Raw genomic sequence first — 27,595 nt, forward strand, 5'->3', positions numbered from 1 at the left:
TAATTCTGTTTTTAACAAAAGGATTTATATTTTTTAGAGGGCTACTTACTGCACAAATTAATTGAATGTGTTTCTTTGGTTGGAGTGGTTATCATTCAGGTTAAATATAAAATACCACAGCTTAACTTTACAATGGACCATGATTTTGCTTACTCCCATTTTGACTGGGCCCCAGAAAGATCTCCTATTTTCCCCCCTTATGGACGGCCTTGTCTCCACACGACTGTTCTTGATATGCACAGCTGTGTTCAGCCACCTTCAGGTACAGTGGGGGTCCCCGGTCTCTGGCACCTTCATTTTGGGGGTCGTGGGCTGAAACGGTTGAGAACCTCTGCTATAACAGACCTGTTGTAATTGCATAATTGAGTAAATGGGTAAAAGTGAATCAGAATCTGTCCAATTAAAGAAAGAAGTCGTGCGTAAAGGAGAGGATTCTAAAAGCAAAGGATGCATTTCAAAGACTCAGTCATCTATGTTAACAGGAAAGGTCAGGAGAGAAATGTAGAAGCACATTTTAGGTGTACGTCAACCTTGTTAGTTTAACTTTATGATAAATTGGGTAAAAACTGCTCCAGTGCCCCTCTACTCTCCATTTAAGGACTATACAGTATTTCCCAGGGAGCTTCACTCCTTTAGCAGCTGTGGGTTTGTGTTGACAGTCAGGGTTACTGTACTGTACTAGAAAGAAGAAGTCATATTTAGGAGCACCTGGAAGGCGTTTATCATCGTTGAACATCCACTCTAAATCATTTCCAATGAGCAAACATGGACAACACAGTATTCCAGCACAGCATGGCAGAGACGGATCAAAGCAATCATTTGTGGTGCAACATATTTCCAGTTTAAGACTCTTTTCAAAGTAAACTTTATTCATAAGCCAAATCTGGCAGATACAGTCATGAACCTCAACATGCACTGAGAGAGCGCAGACCTCCACCATCAGCCCTATCTCCCAATAGTGAAGAAGCCTTTAATACATTCCTGGATCCGGCCCCATGTGCCCCCCACCACGGCATTCGCTGATTACTCCCTCCCTGGTGGGGTGGAAACATGGTGAGGCAAAGTATTGGATTTGCTCCTGGTGGACTGTCATGATGGAAGCATTTCCTGCCGGTGCCAACAGATGCACCGACAGTCTCACCCATGGTCTCACTGGACGACTGGAAGTCATGGCAGAGGGTGAATATTCCTCTGTTCCTCCCAGCATTGTGAGTATTCTCATTACATTTGGCTGTCTTTCTCTCTGTTACGCTCCGACTCATCTCCTCGACCGGGCGTGTTTCTTTCAAACTCTATAAACTCCAAATCTTTGAATAGAAACACACCCATAAATACTGCTGGGATTGAAGTTACTCATGTCCGCCATCTCCTGGTGTAAAGTGGTAACAGCGCAGACCTCTGCCATCAGCCCTATCTCCTAATAGTAACGAATATTTTAAAAATTCCTGGATCCAGACGGTGATCCAGATCACTCCCAAAATCTAACCAGTTCTTCCTTATGCCATTTCTGACATTTCCTGAAAATTTAATCAAAATCCGTCCATGACTTTTTGAGTTATGTTGCTAACAAACTAACTGACAAACTAACAAACTCACCCGATCACATAACCTCCTTGGCGGAGGTAATAAAAAATCCTCATACCAGGCTGTTAATGTTTTTACATCATGGAGCCTAAAGCGGACCCCTTGGCTTTCAGAACGGGTGAAACTCTTTTTTTAAAACTGTAGATGTACTGAATGACTCATATAAAATAATAATTGGCCACAGAAATCTGATCGGATTAAACAAGCAAATACTAGGGATGGATTTGGTTCAACTGCTTGTCTTTGGCCAGTAGTGGAATAATCGTACCTTTCAGTCCCAATAACTCAGTCTCTGGTGACTTACATTGCTGTACAGGGTTACAAACAGCCTGGATAGTGGTTCCAATTCCTCAGACTCACAGCTGGAGAGAAATCCCTGTAAGATTATCGTGGGATTATTATAGGAAGGGTGGGGGGCAAAAAAATATGTCCAGGGAGCTCTCTGAATATGACCAAACAGCCTGATTGTATGAGTAATAATACATAAAAAGAAAGTTTTTCCCCTGCTCTTTGCAATCATCATGCAATAGAGCTGTAAAATGATCTGAATCCCAGCAATTTAGCAGTAGTGGGCGTTATTATTCCAATTATCTTGAAATAGCCCACAAGGAAGAGGAATCCCCTGATAGCAGGTGTGCAGCACGCCTAACTACTTAGGAGATTAAAATGCTGGAATCAAACACATAGTGATAATTATTGGTGTGATACCACATGTTGAATCGTAGCATTCAGTGGTGTTTAACCCAAATGTCCACTTACTCCACTTACACAGAGAATCAAGCCCAAAGGAGGCACCAGAAGGCAGGCCAATTTTATCTGCACTTAAATCCAACATGGAGCTCCACATGGAGCCTCGGTTTTGTGTGGAGCTCCATGTTGGAGCCCAGAGTCAAAAGTTTATGACAACAACAAACTCAAAAACAAACATGGCGACTGAGGAGGAGGTATTGATAATGTACCTCTTGCAGAAAAGACAAAAAATGGGGGCAGTGTTTCTAACCAAACTGCACAACTTTTCCTCAAAAAGTTCCACCGTCGTTATTTCTTCTTTGTGTCTCACTAGAGCTACATATTGGGTAGCGAGGGCAACACTGCCCCCACGGTTTCCGGTGGTATTGCTTCGTTCGTCCCGTATCTGTAAGCTTTATGGAAATGTGCAGAAATATGGATGAAATGAACGCGGAGCACGGATAGAAGGCTCTGATCCGGATCCGTATTTAACCTTGAGCATAAATGGGCCTTTAGACTGAGACTAAAATGAAAATAGCTGCCAAAATTAACACTGGTCTCTTCTACCCTCACTCTTGAACAAGACCTCAAGGTACTCGAACTCCTCCACTAGAGGCAGAAACACTCTTCCCTGCCAGAGGGAGCAACCGGCAGTGAACCATGGCCTCAGACTTGGAGGTGCTGAACCTCATCCCGACCGCTTTGCACCTAGCCACAAACCGTCCCATTACCTGCTGGAGGTCCTCAGCTGAAGAGGCCAACAGAATCACATCATCTGCAAACAGCAGAGATGGAATTCTGAGATCACCTGACCAAAAACCCTCCTGCTGCAGCTTGAGATCTTTTGTTTTCCTCCTTAACATTCACTTTTGGCCCTCTCTCTAAATATTTTGATGCTCTTTCCCTGCAGTTTTCTTCCATGCAGTGATGCTGGATTATGTCACTACACCCACACAAACACTGAGACACACACACACCTGCATGTATCTATTTCTTCAGCAGTACTTCTCCATGTCTCTGTGTAAATGTTATGAATGTGAATATACAAAGAAGGACAAACATGAGGATCATTTTATCAGCGAGCTACTGACTGTCCGTACGATATATCCTGTTGTAGCCTTCTACATCATATAATTACCCGTATACATACAAAGTTTAAACTGGCTCTGTGTCAGATGCGGATCTCAGGAACTCCCAGTGAATGAGACAGTTTACAGGAGTCCTTCCTGTCTTCAGCCCTGCAGATATCTCAGACCGAGACGCAGGAAGACCCTGATTAGTTTCCATGCATTTCCTCGCTGCTGCTCCACCCATGTCCCCCTACCCCCCTTTCCTCATCCTCTTACACCTCGGCTCACTCACATGCTTACTTTTTCTTGTGGTCCATGTTTTCTGCACGGTTTCCTCCCCTCTCATCCTGACATGCCATATTCCTCTATAAGCCATGGCGCTCTATTCTAATGTGTTTTTCTTCCTCTGCCCACTTTGACTGTTCTATACATCCTGACATAAAATGATCATTTGGAGCATACGATGCTTTCAGGGTCTCTAATGAGCCGTCTTCTATCAATATTACACATGCACTCTTGTCTGAAAACATTAATATTCTCCGATCATTATGCCGTTTCTGGGCGGCTTTCTGTGGTAATGAAGACAAACTGTGTCCCAGTCCCAGTAAATCCCTTTAAGTGACGGAAATTAGCTTTGTTCAGAGATTCAATGCAGTCTGAGTCAATCATAGAGTCATGTTAGACCAAGCAGGAGACCCTCATAACAACCCGGGCCCTCCAGTGAAAGCTATTTACAGAGAGCATCCCAGGAATCTGAAATGTATACAAAAGGACAGTGTTGGCGTGTAAAGGTAGATGACAGCTAGCAGTAAACATGCACTATGTGTGGTATTTGCAGTCAAACTTCCAGCTCAAAATTCAAGAAATATCAACAAATAAACCCTTAAAGGAGCACTCAAGAGGTATGAAAAGCCTAGCAGGATATTTTTAGTAAAAACATGGAGGTAAACATGCAGTAAACTGCTGTCATAGCAGCAAACGCCAGAGGAGCTGGTGAATAAGTCTTTTTGGAGGGAAAAATTCAGATGACGACAAAGTGGAAGCCAGTGAATGAGTACAGAAACTGTAGTTCCTCCAGTGTCCACTAGAGGCTGATTTCAAAAGCCCCAGAACTGCCATGTAGCTCAGTGGTTCTCAACTGGTGGGTCAAGCCCCAAAAGTTGGTTGCGAATGTGTGCCAGGGGAAAAAAAAGTCACAAAAACTCTATCAACAGAAGCCCTACGAAATATAACAATTTCATACACATATCTTTTTATGTTTTCCAATTATAATGAGTAAAATGAAGTATTTTTCCCAATATTTCTGCCCGTTTATCTCCTTTCTGTTGGGAAATAAAGTTGGTTCACTCAAGATAACAAGTACAAATACCAAACATCCATGCTATCGTGGGACAATAGAGTAAAATAATGTGTATGAATGCAAATCCTTCTGTAATGATGTGCTTTTGTTTTGTCCTGTCTTTAAGTTTTTCTACCCAGGTCCCAAAAATCAACATTTTTGGGAGTGTTCTTTTGTCTCCATGGTGTAATGGTAGCCGAGAATACTGATTATCCAACATTCATGAAATAAATGAAGATTTTCTTTCAAATTTGGATTGTGATTTCGCTTAAGGAAGAGGTGGTGGGTCCTGATGCCTGACCAGTTGAGAACCACTGGTTTAGGTCCTTTCCACCTAGTGATGGGAAGTTTATTTGCATTTCCCTTATCGGCAGTTGGATAGAAAGTTGAAATCATAAGATTGAAAGGTCAAAATATGACTTAAAATTTAAAATCACAAGTTTAAAAGTCAAAATATGACTTGTGTGCCTTGTAAGTCAAAATATGGGATTAAAAAATTAGGGAGTGAACGTGTCAAACTATAAGCTAAAATCCCAAATAATGACTTAAAAAGTTAAAAAATCTGACCTAAATTTACAAATTTTGAGTCTGAAATGTCAATATATGATCTAAAAAGTAAAAATTGTGAATTTAAAATGTCAAAATATGAGCTAAAATAAAAATTTTGACTTAAAAAGTAGAAAAACTGTGACTTAAATTTAAAATTATGTGTCTAAAATTTCAAAATATGATATTAAAAGTAAAAATTATGAATTTAAAATGTCAAAATATGAGAATAATCTGAACTCACAAGTTAAAAGGCAAAATATGACTTAATTGTGTGTCTAATAGATCAAAATATGGGATTAAAAAGCCAAAATAAGGATTGAACATGTCAAACTATGAGCTAAAATCCCAAATATTGACTTAAATCGTTAAAAAGATGGCGGTGTGTTCTCTGAGTGCTTTTATAGTTCTTTATGAAAAGTGCATTGCAATGAGCCAATAACTAAAATAAAAAAAAAAAATGAAATTCACATCCAGAGTGAAAGGACATTGTTGTGTTTAAAATCTCTACTTGGATCGAGCAAAGACAGTAAAATATAATGACTTTTTACCAAGTAAATCTAGACTGAAATAGTTAAAATGTCTTAAATGTGGCTAAAATTAAAGAACATTTTAATCTAAAGACTGAAACTAAAGTCAAAATAGCTGCCAAATTTAAACTACACAAGCTTTTATCTGCTGATACTGATATTATGCTGATAATATTCATCCCCTAAGCAAACACGTGTCAAAGACTTTTGGTGTAAATCGTGACTGGGAGATTCACCACCTCTAGACTCCAGGGGCCAGAGGTGCCCAGTTTGTCAGTGGGAGGCAGAAGGCTGTAACCTGGACTCTGGCTCAGCGTCGACAGAGTCAAAGGGTCGAGACCCTCGGCCGGCCCTCAGTAGAGAGAGGAGAAGCTGCAGCTCCTGTCATATCAGACAGAGAGGGAGAGGGAGGACGAAGGAGACCACAAACTGCTGCCCACATGTGTTAGATTCTTGTTTCCCCCCGCCTAGAGGGGATTTAGGGAGGACTTTGAAGATAGTGTGCTAATTTCTACTCACATGCTCCGAGGCAGTCTGAATCAAGAATTAAGAACAAAAGAACCAGTTTAAAACCAATTTACAAAGTTCTTATAGTGAAAAATGGGGCTGTGATTGTTGTAAAGACCCAAACAGTAGCAGAGCTCAAATTCTAAGGATGTTTAACTATTTAAATGCAAGAGCTAAGGCGATGATTTCTCCTCCCAAAATAAACCCAGATCCACTTATCATGCTGGCTCTCATCTGCTTTTATCATGAGGCATTTCCTGTTTGTTGACGTCTCTCCCCACATTTGTCATAGTCACATCACTCAAATCAAAGAATCAAGAAGAACACAGGAGTTAGACTCTGAACCACAGGGGGGGTTGAGCTCCAGATATTTCAATTTGCCCGTCTTGTTCTGGCCAATGTCAGAGTTCAAAACAAAGTCAGAAGCAGTTCTCATCAAAGAGGAATCAGAGAGGATGGATCTGCTTTCTTTCACGCTGAGCAGACGACTTTCCTTGTTTCCCTCAAGTTCATCCCCGGCGGGATCGCCAAGTCACGCAGGAAGCCACCGGCGCTGCTATCACCTCCGGTGGAAAAATACGGCCTGTCTCACGTTGATTTCCTGCAGGGTGAAGATTTAACCCTTGTGCCCTCCTCAGGCATTTTTGGCCATTTTTCTCAACTTTTTTTTTTTTTAAATTTGTGATCATTTTGTCAGTTTTACAGCTTGTGGCATGAATTTTTACAGGAACTTTTCTTTCTAGTTTATTTTTTGAAATCAAACATGTCTTACTCTTAAATGTCATTCATACTCTCTCAGTGAATTTTGTACCCTCTGGACCCCTTCGAGGCAAAAATGTACACCTGCAAAAACCTGCTATTAAATCACCATCCATCAATATTTTTTCTACTTTTTTTTTTTATATAAATCTCTTAAAAAACTTCAGACAAGCTCATAACTACCAAACATTCAATGATTCTCAGAATTGTAACCCTTTTAAACTCACACAAAACTCTCCATATACAAAAATACAAGAAATTGGTGCATGGTCCTACAATGAGTAAATGGTTGAGTCTGGTGGAATACGGTAAAAATGTCAAATTTCACTAGACTTCTTCACAATGAAATGCTGACATTAAAGAATGCATGATTTTATACTGCAACGACAGAGAGATTAAAAAAACCTGGTTCTAATGGAAGTCAATGGGGGCGTTTTTGCCTCGAAGGTGTCCAGAGGGTATTTCTGACATCACGTAAAAAATACTAATGCAATCAAATCAATTTTGTTGCTAATCTTTGACCCATCCAAGACTCTTAACACCCCCAAAGCCCCATCTTTCTACTATTTATTATATGGAAAATAATCCATTTTTGCAGTAAAATATCAAATATTTCAAATAATCAAACTGGTATTAAAAGGTTTAAAATTCTGTGAATTATTGAATTATTTTGTGTTTTTGAGCAAGTCTGAAGTTGTTAAAAAGATTCATGAAAATAAAGGTGGAAAAAAATATTGATATATGCTGATTTAATAGCAGGTTTTTTTTGTACGTGTACATTTTTGCCTCGAAGGTGTCAGAGGGTGCCCTAATGTTAAAGCTGGCACTAAATAAAAAATACAAATGCAATCAAATCAGTTTTGTTTCTAATTTTTGACCCATCCAAGACTCTCATCAGCACCGAAGCCCCATCTTTCCACTATTAATTTTATGGAAAATAATTCACTTTTTGTGTTTCTTGTAGTAAAAATGAAATATTTCAAATAATCAAACAGACATTTAAAGGGTTAAAATCTTGAAAATTATTGAATGTTTTGTAGTTTCAGTTGCTAAAGAGATTTATGAAAAAAAAAGTAGTAAAAATATTGATATATGCTGATTTAATAGCAGTTTTTTGCACGTGTTCATTTTTGCCTCAAAGGTGTCCAGAGGGTTGTAAATTTGAGGAGGGCACAAGGGTTAAAAACAGAAGCCCAGTTCAGACTTTTTAATATTTTGAGCCAACGTGTCCTTATATGGCCTTATATGATAAATATCCTCCAGACTGCAGAGAGAAAGCAGAATTAGCTTCTGCTCACTGTTCTGCTTGTCTTAATGTCAGTCAAACTTAGATTTTCGGCAGCACATGTTCACACACACACATTACATTTATCATGAAACACCTTTATTCTCAAAGAAACTGTCAATAAAGACAGAAGGAGCACTGCTGAACAGAAATATCTTGGTTTCTGATGGTGTAAAAGTCTATTTATGGTGAAAACAGTTCTGCTACTCTGGAGGAGTTCTGCCGAGCCAAAGTTGCTCCTGAAGTTGTTATCAGGGTTATTACAGCGTGAGCCACCAGACTTTAGATTTATTGCAGGGAATACAGTTACAGGCTGGAGCGATAAGCAGAAAAGCGACATTTACCAGACAGGGAGAGTTGAACAAACAAGTTACTGATTTTATTTAATGGAGGAAATATGGAATAAAGAGGGTAAAAGCTCGGAGCTGTGCAATTAAACTCAGGATATTTTCTTCTGATGCTTAGATTTGACCATTTTTAAGACTCTGCAATGATAATAGATTTTTTTTGGCTTGCAAAAGTGCATCAGAGATATGGTCAGGGATCGGATTTTTTCTAGTCTAGATACACACGCAGAAAAAAATGTTGGTAACCCTTTCATTTAAGACATAACATGAAACTGACAGAAGTAAAAATAAATAAAAATTCACTGAAATTAACTAATGAAAATCAGACGTTGCTTTTGAATTTTAGTTCAACAGAATTATTAAAAATAGATAAATAAATAATGAAACACTCCTGGACTGAAATGATGGTTCCCCTTGAAAAGATGTCAAATAATGCGACCAAAGAGACGTGTTAAACTCGGGTTTGTCCTGTAATCAGCATTACAGGTGTCTTCAAACTTGTAATCAGTCAGTCTGCCTATTTAACGGCTGAAAAGTCGTCACTGTGCTGTTTGGTATCACGGTACCACACTGAACATGGAGCACAGAAAGCTACGGAGACGGTTGTCCCAGGAGATCAGAAAGAGATTGATAGAAAAGCACATTAAAGGTAAAGGCCATAAGACCATCGCTAAGGGTGCTTACACACTAGGGGCCCAGTCCTGGATCCGAGTGCACTTGAGCCCAAAGTCTGGTTTGTTTTGCTAAATGTGGATGCAAATGAACCGCGCCCGGGCACCGAGCCCAGTCCCACATGGGGAGGTGGTCTCGGGCACGATTCAAGGGGACTCTGGCACAGTTCGGAAGAGATGTGAATGCAACCGCACCTGAATACGGGACAGAGTGCTGTATCAGCTTTATGATGTCATTGTAAAAGCTAAACTTCTTTCCACAGAGCGGCAGTTTGTTCACATTTTTCCTCAATAAAGGGCAGAAATCATCAGAATCCAGCAAATAAATGGCCTGTTGTGACTCACCTTACAGATGAACACAAGTTGGGGTCAGTGAGAGGAGGTGCAAAGGCAATAAAAGTCTCCTGTCACCTCAAAAACTGCTGTATCTGCCCAGTGCGAGCCCATTTAATCCTCTGAGCTGTAGTAGATATGCAGATATGAAGAGCGAAGTTGCTGGCATCTTAAAAAGTGATTTCAAATCCTCCATGGCTGCAGGATGGACGTTTTTGCCGGGTTAAAACAAAAACAATCTTCACTCAGGTCATGACCCCAGTGGTTGCCATGGTAGCTTCTTATTCTCTCTCCTCCTTGTTGGGCTTGTAAACCAGCTACCTGCATACCGCCACCTGCTGTTTAAGACTGAGTACAGACACAAGTGGGCCCGGGCACGGATTGATGTTATTAGTGTGAAGGCAAGCCGGAGGGGAGGAATCACGCCATGGCACGGTTCAAAACAACTGGGCCTAATGTGAAAGCGCCCTAAGTTGACCAGATTATTCAGAAGTTTAAGGTCTACGGGACTGTAGCCAACCTCCCTGGATGTGGCTACAAGACAGATAATAGGAATGGTAACCAAAGAGCTCAGAACAACTTCCAAAGAGATTAGAGGGGAACTCCAAGGTAAATGTTCATCAGTGTCAGAGCGCACCATCATCACTGTTTGAGCCAAAGTGGACTTCATGGAAGACGACTGAGGAAGACTCCACTGTTTAAAGAAAACTATAAAAAAGCCAGACTGGAATTTGCCAAAAATGCATACTGACAAATCACAAATCTTCTGGTCAGATGAGACAATACTGGAGCTTTTTGGACAGTCACATCAGCGCTATGTTCACAGATGCAAAAATGAAGCAAAAAAAAAGAAGACTGTAGCGACTGTGAGACATGGAGGAGGTTCGCTTATGTTCCGGGATGGCTTTGCTGCATCTGGCACAAGGGGTCATGAGATGCTGCAGGGTACAATGACATTTCAAGACTGCCATGGCCTTCTGGAGCCAAATGTGCTGCCCAGCATCAGAAAGCTTGGTCTCAGTCCAGGTCGGGGATCCTCTAACAAGATAAAGAGTAGAAAAACAGCTAAAAACAGCCAAGAATGGCTAAGAACCAAACACTGGACTATTCTGAGGAGACCTTCTCTGAGTCCTGATCTAAATCCTTGTGAACATCTGTGGAAGGAGCTGGAACATGCAGTCTGGAGAAGAACCCTTCAGACCTGAGACAACTGGAGCAGTTTAGGGCCAAAATACCCGGGACAGTTGCAGAAGTCTCGGTGAGAGTTACAGAAATCGATATTGCCCTGAAAGGTTGTGCAAAAAAACATCTTAGTTAAGGGTACCGTCACTTTAGTACAGGCCAAACCAATGTCTTGGTTTCAAGTTATCTCAGTTACCACTGTGGGTTTTTCTTTCTGTAACATAAGGGTGCCAACATTTTTGTCCACTTGTGTTCCTGACCAGTGGTTAAAAAACATTCAAAGTGGTAAAAGAGTAGAAGAGTAAATGAACTTTCTTGGCCATCCAGGTTTACTTTTCGTGGGGTTTTCTAAAGAAAATCTGAAATTAATCAAATCGATCCTGACAAAAACTTTAAGGTTACACAGTCAGTGATTTAAAAAGTGCTATATGTGATGTGACAACTCTAAAAACATAAAACAGGTCACTTTACCTAACATCAAGTTCCTACTTATGCAGTTATTAAGCATGGTCTATAACGTGAAAAAAATAGAAAAAGAGATTCCTAAACATTTGAATTATTAGCTGATTTAGTCATAATGCTGCTGGGTCATTTACAACGGCAAATGCAAATATTCATGGTTCTCTGAGGATGCATCCTTATTACCTTATGACTTTTTCAGCAGAGCATCATCATGAGGTTGCCATTTCTGTGTTAAAGAGTAATGGCCCAGCATTTATGGATGAGCATGAAATGAGTGGAGACATGCAGGGTCCCGTGAGGATGAGGCCTAATGGCTCCAGGAGTCAGAGCAGGGTTGGTGTCGGTGATCAACATTATGGTGCAAAGAGTTGCAGCCAACAAGCCTTAGAGGTAAATGAATAAATCAGTGCCTTTCAATGAGGATAGAGGGTTGTGCCCTCTACGATTTAGTCAAAATACAATTAAAGCAATTGTTGAACAGCCTAGCATCACATTTTGTAAAAGTATTCATGGTTTCCAGACGATGTAGCCTTATTAACCCTGGATATGTTCTCTAAGTGGATCCTGAGGTTCACATTTGGGTTCAGGGGTCAGGGTGACTCAGGTTAGGGTTAGTAGAATGGCTCGTCATGGTTGGATTAGCATGACGTTGGTGGAGACATGCAGGGTCCTCTGGGGATGAACCCTTGTTGCTGTCAGCTCATAATTCCTTTTTTTATTTTTCAAAGACCAAATACTTCCAAAACTTATTTCCACTAAACTATCATGCATCTGATCAGTACTGAGCAGAAACCCCGTATCTCCTCTTTTCGCAAGTTTTCCTTGCATCAGAGCTGCTGGTCATCCTTTACGTCTGTCGGTGGGTTTTTACAAATTTAAACCAACGTAAGGTGTAAAAAAGAGTTCAAGCCTAAAGCCTGTCGCTTAAGTTGGTCTTTTAATCCAAAATCTTGCTTCTACATTTTAGCTTGATTTTGGTAAAAATTCTAATAAATTACACTGGAAACTGACTATAAGGAAGGGCAGGATGTTAACTTTCACTAAGCGTGTTTGGTTCAAATCAAAAAATGTTATTTGTCCCAACAGAGGCACTTAAAGCAGCAGTGTTACAAAAAGCAGGGGTTCTCAACCTTGGGGTCGGGACCCCTTGGGGGTCGCTAGACACTGGGAGGGGGTTTCCAGATGCCCTAAAAAGACTAAGAATATATATTTTTAATGTCACTGTTGCCACTTTACACCAATTTTGTCAAATTTTTTACCCCTTTTTATGTTTTCCCCCCATCAATTTTAACACATTTTTGCCATTTAACACTTATTTTTTTGTCCGTTTTAAAATCTTTCCACCACTTTTTTCTGCCTGTTTTTGCCACTTCTTAACTAATTCTTGCCACTTAAGCTTAATGTTGCCTCTGTTGACCCATGACTGCCACTATTAAACCCTTTTTACACTAAATTTTTCCCCTTTTCAACCACATTTCACCATTTGATACGCCCATATTTGCTAGTTTAATCAATTTCTGCCAATATCTACCTGTTTTTTCTTTCTCAGTTAACCCGTTTTTGCAAGTTTATATCAGTGTTTCATCCCATTTTGCCAAATTTTCACCCATTTTTGCCAATTTGAAGCCATTTCAGCCACATTTTAACTCCCTTTAACCACTATTTATGCACATTTTTGCCCCTTCTAACCCATTTTTCTACTTTTAACCCCTTAAAGCCTGTTGTATCATATATGGTACATAATTTTATGATACCATTATCTCATCAATAGGATCAATGATCAATGAATTACCAAAAAGGTCAAAACATGACATTAATAGTTAAAAAAAGTTTTTAAAAGGCAAATATTTGACACAGAAATTCAAAATCACAGGTTTTATAGGTCAAAATATGAGATAAATTTCAAAATCACGAGTTTAAATGGTAAAAATTGAAGCTCCAAGTCAAAATCATGAGTTTTAAAGTTCAAAATATGAGATAAAATCTGAAATTATGAATAAAAAGGCACAAAATAAGAGATAAAAGCCAAAATTATACATTTAAAAGGTCAAAATATGACTTAAAATTTAAAAATGTCATTCTAAAGGTTTATGAAATACAAAGCCAAAATCATAAGTTTAAGTCGTAATTGTAAGATGCAAAATGAATAAAATGAAATAAAAACACAAATAAATTTATTTTCCCATGTTCTTTACTTTTTATTTGATTTTTTTTTTTTTTTTTTAATTTTTTCACATTTTGATGATATAACAAGGAAATTTAACCAACAAGGGGAAATTTCCATTTTTTTTTACTGGAGGAAATCAGGAGACCTCATACTGGTGGGCCAGTTATAATATGTTATGATCTGATCTTGGGTATAATTCTACCTAGAACCCCAAAAGCTGCCAGCGTAGCTCTAGACTTCTGTTTTGTTGTTCTTCCTGTGTCTTCTGGTCGAACGGATCAGCATTGTTATAGAAATGGAGTCCAAAGTTGGAGGAAGCTGTGGTTGTGTACCGTTTACTGGGCTTTCCTCTGTGAGACTGTGACCGCCTAACAATGACGGGAATGTGACTTCTGTCAAAGTTTCTCTCGGACCCTGATGTCAGCATACAGGAAATTTGCTGGGGCTTTTCTCGGTAGAGGGATTGTTTTAACAATGATAAGTGACACAACTGTGCTAAAGTCACTCCCTGCAGGCAGTGTCAAACCAATTTTCTCTTTTAAAGTTATGGCTTGTACCCTTTTTGAACTGTGAGAATCAGTTTCCTAGGAACGGGCCGATTTAACGACACTCTCTTGTGCTCAGTGAACTGGCCTCCTAGAATGTAGCTACACATGTGCACACACACGCACAGTTGTTAGCAGCATGTGACATCACATTCTTGGCATGTCACACAGCTATTGTGATTGGAGGATATCATATTCTGCTCAGGGTGCAGTCGTTTCTTGGCGTGACATCTGACGTCTCAGGATGGTTGACATGGGAGGAGACGAGACGGCGGGAGGGTGTTCAGCCAAACTTGACTCCATTAGTTGTTTACAATGAGGTTTACACTATGAGTGGACCGTTTTTCTGAATTATTAATAAATAAGCCTTAAGTCATTGACTTTCCCTGTAATAATCCATGGCTCTACAGAGTTCATTACAGTTCAAACATCGTCTCTGTCTGTCTGCCCTTACAAGATCGAGACTTGGCTTTGCCTGTGGATCAGATATCCAATTTCACTGATTCACTTTTAAAGATTTACAAAAAAATAGGAGGCTAGCTGCCCATGAAATCTGCCCAAGTTGCCTACATATGTACCTACCTACCTACCTACTTACCTACCTACATACTTACTAATCTACCTACTTACTTACTTTCCTACCTACGTACCTACCTACCTACCTACTTACCTAAGTACCTACCTACCCACCTACCTACTTACCTATCCACCTACGTACCTACCGACCTGCCTACTTACGTACCTACCTACCCACCTACCTACATACCTACCTACCTACCTACCTACCTACCTACATTCCTAAATACTTACCTACCATACCTTCCTACCATACCTTCCTACCCACCCACCTACCTACTTACCTATCTACCTCCCTACCTACTGCCTACCTAAATACCCACCTGCCTGTCTACGTACCTACCTACCCACCTACCTACATACCTACTTACCTGCCTACCTAATCAGCCAATCACAGGGGAGCAGCTTAGTGCATTTAGGCATATAGACATTGTCAAGTCAACCTGCTGAAGTCCAAACTCTGGGCCTACTACTCCTGTCAGCGTGTCCAGGGGGGTCCTAATGTGGCTGTCAAACACCAGAAAAGCAGGTGCAGAACTGGTGGACCTGCTCTACTTCTAGTGTCCCTAGCAGGCTCAAGAGTGTCTGTTTGAATCTCTCACAGGCTCCAGTTCCTCATGGGTTGTTTAGTTTAGGGCTGATTTTGTGGCAACAATACATCTGACACAGTTCTTTTATTAACTTGGCCTTAAAATCTGGGCCTAGTTCAGAACGGAGGACTTGTAGACAACCAAAAGGATGTACAGCATCACTACTCAGTGCATGTGCTCCGGCCTCTCTCTTCTTCTTCACTCTAGTGCATCCTCATCATCCTCCGGCTTCTTACAGCCCTGTGACCTGAACTCATCCCCCGGCCTTGCACTGACATTCTCTGTCTTGTCTTCTGCTGCAGTGTCTTACACCTCTGCATGCTCCACTCCTGCATGTCGATTACCTGCATGTGGCTTAAAAGCACCTCAAAACACGACCCACCAATCAGCCCCTGCTGGAAGACCAGGTGTGTGATTTTCCTGCAGGTTTGCGGTGATTAACCCTGCTAAAGTTCAGGGATTGCTATCCTCCACACATGGTCACCCTGTGCCATGACCATGTTGAGGACTTGGTGTAGGAGTACATGAAAAGGGCAGCTTTGCAGATTTGAACCATATTTCCGTTCCTCCAAGCAAAGGCACAAAGAGAGAAAAAGCCTTGCAGGTTTTGTCCGTGTTCTTTGTTTCTCAGGGATAGAGGCACAAAGAAGGACCTTCTGTTTTAAGACTACTGGAGGCTCTCTAAACTCAAGCTGAACTTTAAAGAATCTATCTCACATATTCTGAAAACCCCGGAGATTCGTCTGTACTGGCAGGAGTTAAAGGAAAAACAAAACAGTTTTTGGTATTTGGAATGACTTCTTTTTAACAAATTTGGGCAACACTGCAGCTCCCTTTTCCATGCAAGATACAAGATACCTTATAAAGGTATTATTAGCAGCCAGCAAAAAAACATTAGCACAGAAATAGTTCCAGTCAACACCTCTAAGGACTGAATGACTAGCCATTCCAGCGTTTATAGTTTAGTAAATACAGACAGATTACTTGATCACTAAATCTTAGGGTGAGAGAATGTTAGCAGTAGTGGGTTAAATGGATATGAAATCTCATGCATTTTCACTGGAATCACATCTACCTTCAAGCTGACTGAATCAGCATTTCCTTACTTCTAATGGTGAAAGTTAGTTTCACCTGTATTGAGTCCAGAAAAGTAGGGAGAGCAGAATAAGAAGGTAGGACTCATGAAATGCTGTTTAACCCAAAAATCCTCTTCTTACATGTACTTTATTTTAGTTTCCAGGGTTAGTTCAACATTTTTACACTCATGTGCTTTTGGTGTTGATATTACAGTGGCTGTTTTAAGGCATGGTCTGACTTTTATTATATTATGTTTGCCAACTCAGGCGGTCCATCCAATCAAAATCACAGGGAGGAGATGTTTTCCATTTGGCTTTCACGGGAGGTAAACCTGAACAATGTCAGCGACATATTCACAACACATCCCCATGTGCAGCAGTGCAGTACAGCGAACAGGAGACACCAAAAGTCAGCGTTTACATAGGTCACAGTCTCACCTGGGGGTCTCCAGCTCACCTTTAGTTTATGATTCCTCTTGTCATAACTGTGAGGAAGCTAATCAGTGACAGATTTGGTTTTAGTGACAGGTCTCCTGCTGTGAATATGAATGAAGGGGGCACGAACGCTCCGGCTCAGGACCTCAGGGGTTGAATCTCCTCAGGTAGAAGCTGCGCTTCTCAGCGGGAATATCATGTGTTTGACCCATCCGCACCCCGCCTCCCCTTGAGTTAGCAGATGATGATTAAGATCATGAGGTCTCCATGCCTCCTCATCATGTTCACTTTTCACTGGACTTTCTCAACCATAAATGCCATGTTCTGCGGTTGGCCTTTGACCGTGGACTGTGAACAGCAGAAGAGTCATCTGTTCAGGATTATCAGCTGGTACTGGCTATATCTGCAGGTTTGGCTAGTTTCTACATTTGGGGTAGTTTACATTGTTTTCATGGAAAAAAAAGTATGTAAAGCTTTAAAATGGTTAAAAGAAAAAGTTTCAAAACTCTCTTTATGCATAAAAATATCTATTTGTGAAAACAGATTTCTACAAGGTCATTTCAACTGAATAAAATATGCAATGTAAATACATTACTGCATAAATATAAACCCCTTCAAAGTGACTGACATAAGTTCAACAGTTGGTGCTTGTAGTCTCACCGTTAGTGAACTGAGTGCTCTGAATATGTTTTGGGTGAATGTAGTACATAAACACCTGTGTCTGGATGGTCCAGTCATGGGAAGATCAGTATTCCTGGCCACCATTACACCACGAAGACAAAAGATCACCCCAAGCAACTCAAATAAAAGGTTATTGAAATGTTAGAGTCAGGGGATGGGTACAAAATAACATCTCCAAGTCTCTGAACATCCCCCACAGTTCAGTTAAATCCATCACAAGGAAATGGAGAGAACATGTGTAAATCCGCCAAGATCAGACCGTCCTCAAAAACTGAGTGAGCGTGCAAGAAGGAGACTAGTGAGTGAGGACACCAAGACACCTATGACTACTCTGAAGGAGTTCCAAGCTTCAGCAGCTGAGATGGGAGAGACTCTGCAGGCAACAACTGTTCTTAAGGTTCTTCACCAGTCAGAGCTTTATGGGAGAGTGGGAAAAAGAAAACTCAGATTCAACTGGACTTGAGTTCGTCAAAAGGCATGTGGGAGACTCCATGGTCAAAAGGAAGAAAGTTCTGGTGCACCAGTGGCTGAGTGGTTAAGGCACGTGCCATTTACACAGGCGACCCGGGTTCAAATCTGGCCCGTGGAACTATTTCCTGCATGTCTCTCCCTGCTGTCTTCCCTGTTTCTGACTCTAACCGCTGTCCTATCTGATAAAGGCAAAAATTAATCTTTAAAAAAAAAAGGAAGAAAGTTCTCTGGATGGATTAGACTAGAGACAAGACATCAAACATTGCACGTCATCACAAACACACCATCCCCACTGTGAGGCATGGTGGTGGCAGCATCATGCTGTAGGGATACTTCTCAGCAGCTCTAGAGGGTAAAATGAATGCAGCAACATACAGGAAAATGCCATTTAGTTTAATTCAATGCTGCCATATATTACATAACCTTATTTATTCGACATTACTTTGTAGAAATCTGTTTTCCCTTTAAAGAGGCTTTTTTGTTTTTTGTTGTCAGAAAAGCCAAATTATATTGGCCATGATTGATTTATAAAAGAGTAGAACATCCAAGGAATGCATGCTGTTTATAGGCACTGTAATTTCCCTGGTTTTAGCTGCAGTGATTGCCTGTACAGGAACAGGCAATGTAGCTGTACACTGGCATAAGATTTGCTCTACTGTAGATTGTAGATGCTTTAGCAGGTAGATTGCCCCCCATGTATGGAAGCTTGTCTGCCTACTGGGCAGCACAGGTTCCAATCTACTGAGGCTCCTTACACACACATCCTTCTCCCCTGTGAGGGTTCTCACTCTCACTGCTCACAGAGGCAGGTGAGGGAATCAGCTCAGTGCAGAGTCAGGTGTGTGTGGCTGATTGGCCTTGATTGTGACCAGGTGTGGGAAGCTTGCTTATACTCTTCAGCTGCTCTGCTCTGCGCTGACTCATCTCACCATCAGAGGTAGAGAGAGCATCTCTCCTAATTTCCTCTATTTCCATGAATGTTAGTGAACCAAAGCACTTCTTGAGCCTTCTTGTGTTTTCCCTGATTCAAATATTTCAAGGTTGTTGGATTTCTTTGTCCAGTCTTTTAGTTTTCTCGTAACACCAGCTGGGTGGCTTTTGTTCATTAATTTCCCTAAGACTGTTTCTTAGAATGCCCAGGAAGTTTAGTTTCTTATCAGCTGCTAGGCAGCCGTGGTTTAGTTCCTCATTTTTTCTCAGTGTGATTCAAAATGGGCACTTTTGGTTTGGGATTCTCCCTTTTGGTTTCAGTTCGTTTCCCTTTTCCAATAATCGTTCGGGATTCTAGTGGTTATCCCTTTGGGGTTAACTTTAAGAAACCCGGGTCTGCATTTACGTCCCACCTTTATCCACCCTGACACTCCTCTCTTTCTCTCTGGTATCATATATCCACTGTCCTGTCCTCTCCCACTGAAGACATTAAAACATTACACTGCCAAGTAGTGTTTGGGCGGAGTATTGTAGGGTAAAGAGGACACACAAACTCACACTGACATAGGTTATGATTGCATGGATTTGATGCACCACCAGGCTTGAAACATAGGCCTGTAAAGTGGGGACCAACCCCCCCGCAGACGGGCACCAAAGAGCTTGAGGGGGCTGCTAAGGTTCGTCCACTCTGAGGTTGTCAAAAATAGATTTTTATATATTTACATTATAGCACATGCACGCATAAAAATATCCCAAAAAGTTATCTGAAGAGTGTTAGATTTAAGGTACAAAGTAGCAGGAAGTGGAGTGCTTAATAAAGCACATGGACCTCCAGACAGTCTTGAGTCTGTGTATTTATTAAATTTCCATCAATGCCTCATTTGCCTCGACTTGAACCGGGGTGTCGTGAATACTCCATCACTTCTGCAGAGCAAATAAACCAAATGTTCTCTCTGAGGTCAGCTGCAGGTTCATCAGCTGTTCCCGGTCTCTGCACGCTAATCAGAAATCTCCCTGAACAATGTTGGTCTGCTGTCAACTCGCTGGTTTTATCACACTAACAAAGGGGGCTGTATTTAATCTTCATGTTAATGGATGGCGGAGTTTTGACTTTCTCCATGCACATTGGAGATATGTGTGTACGTGACAGTATAAACAAGGTCACGTTTGTGTCCCTGTAGTGTGTGTTAAGCTTCTTACAGCTGGGTTTGTGAACCTCTGGAGGGGTCCCATTGTTGAACGCTTCCTGTAGAAGTCTAGCAGGGAGAACAGAGGAAAGGGAGGATCAAAACCAAAACCATAAAATCTGGAGGCTACGCAGAAAAAGCTGCATTTTCATTTTCGGTTCAGGAATTAGAATGACATCTTGTTTGTGCCTTACAAAATACAAGTTACAAACACACCATATTTCTTTCCTTTCTTTCTTCCCAATCTTTAATGGCAAACGGTTAAATGTCATTGCAGTGGTACTGATAAAACCTCTCACAGCCGTGTATGACCAGTAGCTAGTCTTGACTATATGTTAGCTCATGTAGTAAACAAAAGATAATACTGCAGTAATATGCATATTAGACTAAATTTCTTCTTCTTCTCTTTGCAGCTCATCTACACTTAGGCCTTTCTAACAACTTTGGCCCTTTTGTTCATTCCTATAGCTAAATGAGTCTGGTATTGAGAGGGGTCTGTCTGCAGACCGGACATCTCTGTCACACACTCTCACAGACCATTTATCTGAAACACCAGCTATGTCAGAATGACAATCAACTCTCAGACTTTAGAAATAAAATTGGATTAACCTTCTGATTAGGGTCAGGGTAAGGATTAGGATAAGTTAAAAATCTGACCTGCAAAACCTGATTAAATGTTTGATAAAACCAAATCAACAGTCTGCCTACAGGAAAGAAGGTCCTTTATGAAAACACTCACAGCAAACGTAGCTTGGGTAGCAAAGTTAGCTGTGAAAGCTATGTAGCTAATGTAGATAACATAGCTAAAGCTAGTTTCACAAAGCAGCTACATGATCTACATAGCTATGTCCTTTGTGTAGTTAATTTAGCTGTTTCTATGTTGTCAATGTAACTATGTAGCTAACATAGCCATGTAGATAACAGAGCAAAAGCTAAGCTCACAAGACAGTTACAAAATCTATGTAGTCATGTTCTCTACTTAGCCAAGTTAGATTTAATAATGTTGTCCATGTCACTATGTAGCAAAAGCTTAGCTCGCAAAATGGCTACATAATCTACATAGCTATGTTCTCTGTGTAGCTAAGTAAGCTGTGACTGTGTTGTTGATTTTACTACATAGATAACGGAGCAATGTAGATAACGTAGATAAAGCTCAGCTCACAAGATGGTTTTACATAATCTACATTGGGACATTCTCCACATAGTTAAGTTAGCTTTAACTATGTTGTCTGTTCCACTACATAGATAATGTAGCTATGTAGAAAACAGCCAAAGGTAGTCTCACAAAGCAGCTACATGATCTACATAGCTATGTTCTCTGTGTAGCTGAGTAAGCTGTGACTGTGTTGTTGATGTCACTATGTAGATAACGGAGCAATGTAGATAACGTAGAGAAAGCTCAGCTCACAAGATGGTTTTAAAATCTAAATAGTTATGTTCTCTACATAGCCAAGTTAGTTTTAACTATGTTGTCCATGTAACTACGTAGCAAAAGCTTTGCTCACAAAGTGGCTGCATAATCTACACTGGGACATTCTCTAGCTAAGTAAGCTGTTACTATGTTGTCTATGTAACCGCATAGATAATGTAGTTATGTAGAAAACATCGCTAAAGCTGAGCTCACAAAGCAGCTACATGATCTACATAGCTATGTTCTTTGTGTAGCTAAGTAAGCTTTAGCTATGCTACCTTTGTTACTATGTAGATAACGTAGCAAAAGCTCAGCTACATAATCTTTGAAATTAAGTTTTTTTATGTAGCTAAGTTAGCTTTAACTATATTGTCTATGTAACTATGTAGATAACGTTACTTAGAGAACATTGCTAAAGCTAATCTCAAAAAGCAGCTACAGGATCTCCATAGCTATGTTCTCTGTGTGACTAAGTTAGCTTTAGCCATATTATAGTTTTAACTACGTAGATAACAGATCTATGTATATAACATAGCTAAAGCTTAGCTCACAAAGTGGCTACATATCTATAATATTAAGTTTTCTATGTAGCTAAGTTAGCTTTAACTATGATGTCTATGTAACTATGTAGATAACGTAGCTACACAGAGAACATTGCTAAAGCTAAAGCTAAAGCTAATGAGAATCAGCCCAATCCCACAGCACAGTCACATGCATCATCCTCACAGTTATCACAGCAGTCTGGGGAACAGCCATCTAAAAGGAGCAGGTAGATTGTGGCCATTCAACCTGCAGTTGAATCAAGTCAAATGTAGTTTCATCTTTAGATAGCTGTAAAAGTTGAGGATTTGTCCAACCAGTGAAAGTTCATCTCTCCAGTGTTTTTCTGTTTGTGGCTGATTCTGAGACAATGACTTCATTCAGCCAAGTGCATGTGATAAAAGACTTCCTCAGCCCATTGACTGATCTTTGCCCCAGATATGAGGCATTCAGTTCGTGTATTCATGCCTCAGCTGTAAAGAAAAATCAAGTAAAATCACTCTTTGCTCAGTCTGGATGTACAGTTTATATATTCCCTCATGGTAATGTTTATTATTCATGTCACTGTGAATGGGGCGCAGGCAGAACACTTCCCCTGATTGTCCCACATTGGAGCAGATGCTGAAATGAGCATGACTCTGCTTTCTCTCTAACATCTTATTGTTTTTTTCTCTCTTAGTATTTATACTGAATGGCACACAGCCTTACAGTGCCAATGACAAGCATTCCCCTCTGAGATGCTTTACCCTTTTATTGATTTTATAAATCAGTCATGGTCAGCATAATTTGGCTTTCTCTGTGTAGCCTGCTGAATGTTTTTTTTTCAGAATGAACAAGTTTGTCATCCAGGATTTTCCATATTTTGCCACATTCATTTTACCCTCTTCCTTTACAAACCTTCCAGGATCAGCTGCTGAGAAGCATCGCCACAGCGTGATGCTGCCACCACCGTGCCTCACAGTGATCATCACACTTAATGTCTTGTCTGATGGCCAAAAACCTACATTTAGGTCTCATCAGACCAGAGAACTTTCTCCCATTGACCATGGTGTCTCCCACATGTCTTTAGGTGAACTCTAGTCCAGATTTGATTTGAGTTGACTGGTGAAGGACCTGGACAACAGGTGCCATATTCCTGAAACTTCCAGTTACCTAAAAGTATCTGTGAAAATTCGTAAACATATTTTAAACTATCCCATTTAAAGTATCCCCAAATGCCTCAAGATAGTCCCAAAATGTTTCAGTGAAATTTACCCATATAGCCTAAGCATTACAATAAAACCCCCCAAATATCTATATAAATTCCTGAAAAATTTCAAGCAAAAACCCCCAAGGTTTACAGCTAATTGTCCTAAAAATTTCTTATTAGATTCCCCAAAACAAGCACCAGCTCTTGCTGCTGCTTGTTTACGACTCTGCTGCACCTGAAAGTACTGCCCCTCGTCGCTGATTGGTCCTGTCACTTTCTAACTGGGCCCAAACGGTTCAGATGGGAGCTTTGCAAGATAGATTAACTAGTGAAAAGCAAGGAAACGGGTGTATCCATCTGCTTTGCAAGGTTAAAACCATCCTAGGGGGTGAATACTTTTATAGGACATGTATTCAGCCCACCTGGCCTCCAAGCTTTTGAGTCCTTGGACCTGCCGCTTCATAATCATAGCATAAATTGCCCCAAGCTTCTGTTTCACACTAGTTTAAAACTGAGAAATACATTTAGCTGCAGACTTGACCTTTGATTCTCCAATTATTCACACAGTTTTTGGCCTATTTTCCGATCTTGTTTCTTAATTTTCATACAAGCTGCAAGGAAACCGATAGGATATTTAATTCTGAGCAATCTTCTTGTGATCCCAAAATTGAGATTCTGCTTTTTCTCAGCCTTCTGGTACTCATTTGGGCTTTTGAACATCACAAGCTAGTAAGCATAATTATATTTTCTCAGCCATTATTCTCCAGTGAGATCTTCCGTAGCGGCCAATTGAAAGATTCTGTAATTCACTTACTGCTGTGCAATGGTAAGTGACTCCCACAGTTCTCTCAGTGGGGGTGTTGTCTTTTAAAGAGCGTGCTCATGTGTTCTGCTGCATTTATATAGATGGGGGCACTGAGGGTCAGCCCTTTGCCCACTCCAGAGACAGGAAATGGCTCCAATATGGGCCCGAGTGTGGCCTCATGCAAAGCTCTGGGGAGTGATTTAGGCGTCTTGTCAGGACCAGAACTGCAGGATCAGTGTGCAAAAATGTACAAAGTGAAAAATACAGATGTTTGGCTTGGACCATTTGAAACCATGGATCTCTTACAGGCTTCACAGGGACCAGAAGGTTTATTTATAGTGTCAGTGGGGCGACAAATGATGGCCCACTCTGTCATGAAACATTTATGTCTAGTCTAATATTTACATTTGAAAACAATGGTAGTTCTTCAGAGGGGAGATTTTTCTCCTTCTCCTTGTGCTTTTTAAAGACATCTAATGCAACTCCAAAAACCTTTGTTTTGTCATTGACTGTGTTTAAACTAGCATTGTGACGTTTAATCTTTCCATTCAGCTCTCTGTGCATGTGCAGTTTTATCTGGCTGTTTCAGTCCTATCACTCTTACGCTCGAACATCCTGTCATCTTGGACTGTGTGCAACTATTCTACTTAGATGGTCAGAGTGTCAGACAACCATCCGAGCTGCGATGGAAGAGGAGATAGCTGTTTACACAGAGCATATTTCCAACCGTCCGGGGAATCATCTCCTCAAGGAATTTTTTAGGGCCATACTTATGGCCTCCTTAACATCAGAGGAGAAGACAGTGCTTGTTACTTTGCGGGCTGTTGGTGATGTGTTTGGACTTTCTCGTGGGAGTTTATGAGGGATGAATAAAGGAGAGATTATTCAGTTCATATATTTAAAATGTGTCGAATTCAGGAGGAGATATAAGGCACTTAAACTACACCATTACAGATAAGAGGACATATTTGTGTCATTACTTTGTGTATATATACAAAAAGAAGATTTACCCCTTAGATGTTTTACCCTTTAATTGATTTAATAAATCAAAGATGATCAATACAATTTGGCTTTTTTGTGAAAAAAACTGACAAAAAACCCTCTTTAATGTCAAAGTAAAAACAGATTTATATGAAGTAATGTTGATTAAATAAAAATATATACAATAAGATAAGTGATTGCATAAATATTCACCCCCTTTCAAGTGACTGACCTAATTCAACAAAGTCCAGCGAATTGGTGCGATCAGTATCACAATAAGTACCTCTGGTTAAGCAATATTCCTGGCTACCATTACACCATGAAGACAAAGGAACACTCCAAGCAACTTAGAGAAGGTTATTAAAAAGAATAAGTCAGGGATTAATACAAAGATATCTCCAAGGCTCTGAACATCCCCCAGAGTTCAGATAACTCCATGATGAAGAAATGAAGGGAATATGTCACATGTGTAAATCTGCCCAGATCAGACCGCCCTCACAAACTGAATGAGTGTGCAAGAAGGAGACTAGTGAGTGAGGCCGCCGCGACACCTATGACTACTCTGAAGGAGTTCCAAGCTTCAGCAGCTGAGATGGGAGAGACTCTGCAGACAACAACTGTTGCAAGGGTTCTTCACCAGTCAGAGCTTTATGAGAGAGTGGCAAAGAGAAAGACACTGTTGAAGAAAACTCAGATTCAGTCTGGACTAGAGTTCACCAAAGTGCATGTGGTAGACTCCATGGTCAAGTGGGAGAAAGTTCTTTGGTCTGATTAGACCCAAATAATGCTTTCTGGCCATCAGACAAGATACCAAACCCTGCACATCACCACAAACACACCATCCCCACTGTGGAGCACAATGGTAGCAGCATCATACTGTGGGGATGCTTCTCAGCAGCTGGCCCTGGAAGGCTTGTAAAGGTAGAGGGTAAAATGAATGTAGCAAAATACAGGAAAATGCTGCTGCATGTGCATGCTGTGGCTTGTGCCGTCACGGCTGTCGTTCTTCATATGTTTTACTTCATTATAAACCTCCCCCCCATGCATGCATTTCTTATCAACAGACCTTTGTATAAACTACTTAATAACTGCTTTATCATGGTGTTAGTCAATATTTGCTAAACTAATTTTGGCAGCTTCAGAGCAGACAAAGCCTAGGTTGGGAACCAGTGTTCTAATGCATTGTGCCATTTTATCTCTAGAGTTTACTGTGGGTCAATTAAAATGGACCATGGACATCCCTGTCTTAAACCAACAAATTACATCGATACCCGTCCAGACCAGGCAGCAATTTCAGATATACTGTAGTCCGGCTTTGTTTAGCCTGTGCAAACTGTAGCCTCCGTTTCCAGTTCTTAGCTGAAAGGAGTGTCACCCAGTGTGGTCTTCTGCTGCTTCTGCTTCAAGATTCAATGGGTTGTGCATTCAGAGGTGCTCTTCTGCATACCTTTGTTGTAAGGAGTTGCTATTTGAGTTATTGTTGTCCCTCTCTTAGCTCAAATCAGTGTGGTCATTCTCCTCTGACCTCTGCCCTCATCAATACTGAGAGAAATGCCACCGACTGGATATTTTCTCTTTTCTAACCATACTGTGTAAACCAGAGATGGATCTAAAATCCCAGGAGTTCAGTAAAATACCCAGACTAGCCTGTCTGGTAGCACATTAAAGTTACATTAATCACCTTTCTTCTTTGTACGATGCTCAGTTTAGGCATGTCTGCATGCCTAGATGCTTTACTTTGCTGCCCTGTGATTGGCTGATTAGATGCTCCTGTTTATGAGTAGCTGAACATGTATACCTAATAAAGTGATCACCGTGCATACATCTTTTTTTATTTACATCAAATACTGTTATGACTTTCAGTACATTTTTTCTTCTTTTACTACCAGGTGAGCTACTGCGGGCGCCCCTCGCGGATTTCTCCTCTGTAAATGTTTCACAGCTGCTGGGGCCCCTGATACCTGACACAACAGACCATACAAGGACGCCAACGTCTCCAGAGGAGGCTCCGGGAATCCTCCTATTGATTGAATGCAGGCTCAATACACACAGCAGCAACACTCAAACACATGCTGAAGGGCAGAAACATGTTCAACACTGAAACACTAAAATATAACTGAGGGGGGTCAGGGTATGCAGCGATTTTGTGCAGAATGGCATGATGTAGCTCTGGCTGCTGGTTTCTCTCAGTGAAATAAGGAAAATGCATGAGAATTAGGAAACTAAATACATCTTAAAGTCAGCCTGATAATGTTGAAAATGCATCTCATTTTTCTGACATTTCTGCAGGAAAGAGGCTCTTTATATCTGAGGACTTTGTGACATTCTAGGTCACTTATGACAATAATACACTGCTACATTACTTCAATTTCTGTGACAGATCTGATGCACCATTTCACTTCCACTGAAGGTAAATAGATTTATTTTATCTCTCGCATCGTCTGTTTTAGTGGAGCTTCCTGATTTTCACCATACTAGGCACGGCATTTTATAAAGGTTGACTCAAGACTTTTTTAGTTAAACCTCATGCATACAATGCAAAAACTTCTGTCATTTCTGCCATAATAAAGCAAAAACACAAAAGTGCTACTTCTTCCTTCTCTAGCATATTTGCGTCACAAACAGCCCTGTAGATGCAATAAACTTCCTCGGCGGACACGACGAGTG

The sequence above is a fragment of the Cheilinus undulatus genome, linkage group 17 (assembly GCF_018320785.1).
Source record: "Cheilinus undulatus linkage group 17, ASM1832078v1, whole genome shotgun sequence".
Taxonomy (NCBI): Eukaryota; Metazoa; Chordata; class Actinopteri; order Labriformes; family Labridae; genus Cheilinus; species Cheilinus undulatus.